At 34.0% G+C, this 5,191-nt stretch overlaps 1 protein-coding gene across 1 annotated transcript in view; it reads left to right on the plus strand.

Annotated features, from left to right (window-relative positions):
- The window catches only part of LOC108753619 (collagen alpha-1(I) chain), a 302,527-nt gene that overhangs the window by 29,897 nt on the left and 267,439 nt on the right, over positions 1–5,191 (plus strand). The window lies entirely within an intron of this gene.

Here is a 5,191-nt window from a genome sequence, read left to right on the forward strand (position 1 = left end):
GCATCAATCTATATGTATATGTTACGACTAAAGTGTCGTACGTGATAATTTTAATTACGTATTATAAATCACAATGTTATCGAACGCATCGCTCCCTTATACTTTGAAAGTGATACGGTTCAAAAAAGTAAGTTTCTCAGAAAGAGGGAAAAACTGTAATTTAACTTGACAGAAAATTATTATTATATTGTAAATTATTAATTAAATAATGCCGGCAAAAAGATTGTATTCTTAACATAATTAAATGTCATTTTTTAAATGTTTGTTTCACAATACTTAAAAAAAAAATCATCTTTTTCGAGTTAGGACGTGATAAGAGAACGATATGTTTATGTATAACATTACTTATTAATAAGTATCAAATGTGACGAATAGTAAATTGAAATTATTGTAGCTCGAGTAAATTCTTTTTTTATGTCATTTGTACGTCATAAACACTTTATAGGAATTATACTCAATTCTGCATTTTGAAAAGATATTATTTATCATTCTCTCTCCAAGTAAATTCCACGTTGCAATAACTTTTTGTAGCTTTGTATGCATTTCGAGCGCGTGATACTTCTTTTTAGAAGTAAGCTGAAAAAGTAAATTGAAACAGTGAATTGGACAATTTATGTTGATAAACGTAATTCTGTTGACTGTAACGATCGAGTGATTTGTTTTTAACCTTTGCAACGCCCACTGTTCGTTTCCGTTTCTCTTAGTTCGCACTGAAAGCAATCGATCCTATTCTTTTTGGAAAAAGATTCAATTGCGTGATGTTACATACACGAAATTTCTAAGCTTTTTATCAATCTGAAAATTTAATTTATAACGTCATTATGCGCAATGTATAAAAAGACATCAACTGTAAATTGATCCTTTCCTCTATTATTAACATTTCTTATCGCTAAAGTTTAATGGTCACAAAATTATAATGGTTAAGTATTGCTATTATTAAAATATCATTTTAAATATTACTATTATTATTATATCGCTATCAGTAACTGATTAATTATTTGACGTGCATAAATGGCTTTTGTACCGGGTTCGGAAAATACTTTGGAGCTACTTGAAAAATGCATGATGCAATACAATTTACAATTCGACCTACATTTCTCACAAGTTTGATATATTAAATTGCTTTCTTATGCTAATGCTTTTATTGTGTTTAGAACGGAGATCTTATATACAGATCAAATTGATTGAATTGTTTTCCGATATATATATTTAATAACCTGCACAGAAAGAATGGTTCCGCTAAAGTATTTAATAATTTATTTACAGAAAGTGCAAATTTGAAAATAATTTTGTTGAATTAATTATTAAAATAATTATGTAGGACGTCCAAGCTGGTTGTTAAAACGTCAAAACTTTTTGCAGCACTGTCCATTACGCTCGAATTTCCTACATAATTATTTAGATAATCCAACAAAATTACTTTCAGATCTGTATCTATCTAAACTTTTAGATATTTCAACAAAATCGTTCTTTTTATTTGACTAATAATACATATTTGATCAAATTTTATCTATGTCTAGACGTAATTGACGAATTTTGTAATAGGTACCGTTCGCATCGTCAAGATTCTTAATACTCAGAGCGGATTCTGCGCTCTCGTCACGTCTCACTCTAATCTGCCAGTTTTATAAGGATATCTCGACGATTCCTGAGGGAATCTGAGGGATTTTTCACTTCTCCTTCCTGACAAGAGAACCGCCAGTTGCTCACCTCCGCAGTAGTAAAGCCGACGTATGGTCCGACATGCCGCAATCCCGTAATCTCGCGTGGTGTTCTCGCACTCCTTAGAAACTGCTCCAATTTATCTATTTACTTCTATTTAACTCTTACGATGCGACAAGTCAAAATTTTAGATAACGAAATACATTTTTTATTTGATTAGTAAATAATCTGAGTACGAAAAGATCACGTGACAAAAATAGATATAAATTATATTTGTCATTAAAAGCATAGCGATTTAGATAGCCTTCATGTAATAATACCAATAATAATTCATAAAAGAAGTGTCTCTTTTAGTTATGAAATCCTCATCGACGTCGCTACGAGAAGCGTTAAGAAGCGTCAGATGAATCATCCGAGTCTCGGGGACGAGCTAATAAAGTAGTGTCTTTGAGCATAATTAGTCTACTGTCCTCTTTTGAAATGCGACGATTATTATTATCGCGTCTTTCGTCCTCGTTTCTTTCACAAGGATCTCATAACCCGCGGCGTCGTTCCGCAAACGCAAAGAAAATTTAATCTAGCGACGGTTTTGATTAAGAATAATAAAACGACAGGTACGACGCTACCACTTTGCCTCGTCGTAATAAGAACGAATTAACACAAGATTTTAGTTTGCGTTTACTCTTGCGTGATATATTAAAAAGTTACTTATTCACATCGCATTCCCTGCGAAAGTCGCTCGTGTGTTTCGTTTCTTCCCTTAGTACTTTTTCGCGCTCGCTTGAAGATCGCAACAATTACGATCTCTGCGAGTTACTATCGAAGAATCAGTCCGTAACGGGGGAGGGGGAGGGGGAGGGGAGGGGGTTCCACGCTTCGCTTATCAGAAATGGATGCAAGGGGGCTGCGAAGGGGTTGCCGGGGGTGGCGATAGTAAGGGGGGAGGGCCGGTGGCACAGGATGGAGAAAGGGGCGGCCCCGGGACGAATAGCTCCCGCAGGATACGAGATAACGCTGCTCATCCCCGCAGCCTCATTTGTATCCACCCCGTTCCGTTTCCCGCGGAAACCACTACTTTTTACATCTACCTCGTCAATATTTAACGGCCGCTCGTCGATCAACGCGATTGCGCGGCGATGTAGAAATGAGAATTTTTCGAGCCGCCTTCCGCCACGTTCTTATGGATCATCCTCGTAAGTTTTCCTCGAATGGATCTATCGCCGATTTGGATGATTCGCGAATTTCCGCATTGTATGGTTCAAGAGATCGCACAAAGCAGAATTGTCGAACGCTGTCGACCGTTCTGCTTTACATCAGTTAAATTGCAGATATAAAAAAAATATAACGACTACTTCGCGTTCTTTTTTACGATATTTATATTTTTTTAGAAATGAATTTTCCTGTTTGAAGGTATCTTTATGCATAATATGTAAGGTACATAAAGTTCCTGCAATTTAAAAAAAAAATGTATGTATTAATATAAAAGAATCGATGTAGATATTTAAAGTAAAATCAAATTACCTTTCGAAGTATTTATCTTTCGAATATACAATATTACTTTTTGCCATCTATCACACAGCATATGGGTGCGGTGAAGGAAAGTTTCACAGGGCGATTTATCGTTCACATTAAAAAATCATCACTTTTAAATCTTTTAAACCAATCTCTGGGCACGTTCTTTTCAGCACAACATTGTTTCCATAAGTTTCGCAAATTATTCTGGTTGTTCCAGTGGCGGTTTTTAACCGTAATAAAAATGGTGAAACGTACAAATGAAGAATATGCATCTTTTCAGCGTTCATTTAAAATTAAAAATATAATTAATTGTCCAACTACAAATGCTTATTATTTTTAAATGCTTTCAAAATGCAAGTTAGTTGACCTTACTAATAGAAAAATAATTTGGCGCAGAAATTTAAATGCATCATTGTCATCGATATTTCAAGTTGACCGGGAACTTATTTATACATCTATAATACGTAATGTGATAAAGTTCGGTAAATCTTATGACAAAATAAACATCACTTAATTAATATATAAATGTTCTTTATTGTCCTTTAAAGTAATTCCCCTTAGAGACAATATGTTTCTAACAATGTTCGTACTACTTACGGAAACTATGAAGTCATCTTTGGATATCGCCTTAAGTCTTGTTGTTAGACAGTTCCAAGTAGAACACAGAAATCATAATAATATCATAAGAGCATCATCATGACCTTATTTGTTATAAGTTCATTTTTGTATGACGTCCTATGATTATGACTTTATTATGACTCTGTGTTCTACTTGGGGTTTTAATTCAAACTGATTTAGCTAATTCATAAAGAATCATCAAAATTATCAGAACTTAAAATGGGCGCTTAAAAGAAATCAGCACAACTAAAAAAAGTTCATATTTTAAGGATATCGAAACGAAAATGACATTTAATCATATCAAAAATATATTCTTTTTGTCAATATTATTTGATTAATCAATAATTTTGTTTTTTTCAAAAATAGTGGTTTTTCCCCTTTTCTGGAAAACTTAATTTTTGAGATACTCTGCTTTTATAACGCGCGTAACGAGAAGTGAGGTTTGAGAATATAAAATAAATATATCAATATTTAATGAAAATTTTTTTAATTATAAATAATTTCGTTATAATTAATTAGTTGTAATTTTATATTGGGATAAAAAAATATATTTTTAAAAAGCTAATATGTGCGTATATATATATGTGTGTGTGTGTGTGTGTGTGTGTGTGTGTGTGTGTGTAAATTTAAGCTCCAAGTTCTCGCTTGCCTGAAATTGTAAGATATTACTAAAATGAATGTAATATTCGGCCTTTACTTTTTCCCTTGTTAAGAAATAAATCCGCTTTATTCTAATACTGATTTAGTCGAGCCAGAGAAATAATATTTTGCATAACATCTTATTATTTTACCTAATTGAACCATTCACTGATCTATTTCACTTCTTGTCTATAAATAGAAAGGCACAGTAACAAGTGAATAATTAGGTTCATAATACGCGTTATCCGTATTAGTCCTCACATAAATAAACGTTATGGCAAAGTATTGCAATATGAACGGTAGAAACAGGATAAATTGGCATTGTGCATTCTTCGACTGATTTACGGTCGCGTGATTCCGATAGAGCGATTCGCGAACGTGCGAGCATTCGACTGTTCACCACGGTAGAGCAATCGACTGCGATATGCAACCATAAAGATGGCCAATTTTTGTTCTGATGACAGATTGAATAGGGTCCACGAATCGAATCGAACAGGGATGACATCCACGACACAAAGCACGACATGATTTTTGTATCAACTTAAATCTGCTCGCGACTAGAAATTTTATATCGTAACCATGTGATATTTCATTTGTTTTACAGTGGTGCGAGATTACGGGATTCGCGGAAATAATCTTCAGTGCGATGTATAATACCGACGGAGAATCGTGTTCCCCATTTTTACTTGTCGCGCATGCACGCAATCTCTCTCTCTCTCTCTCTCTCTCTCTCTCTCTCTCTCTCTCTCTCTCTCTC

The sequence above is a fragment of the Trachymyrmex septentrionalis genome, unplaced genomic scaffold, assembly GCF_001594115.1.
Source record: "Trachymyrmex septentrionalis isolate Tsep2-gDNA-1 unplaced genomic scaffold, Tsep1.0 scaffold7, whole genome shotgun sequence".
NCBI classification, from domain to species: Eukaryota; Metazoa; Arthropoda; class Insecta; order Hymenoptera; family Formicidae; genus Trachymyrmex; species Trachymyrmex septentrionalis.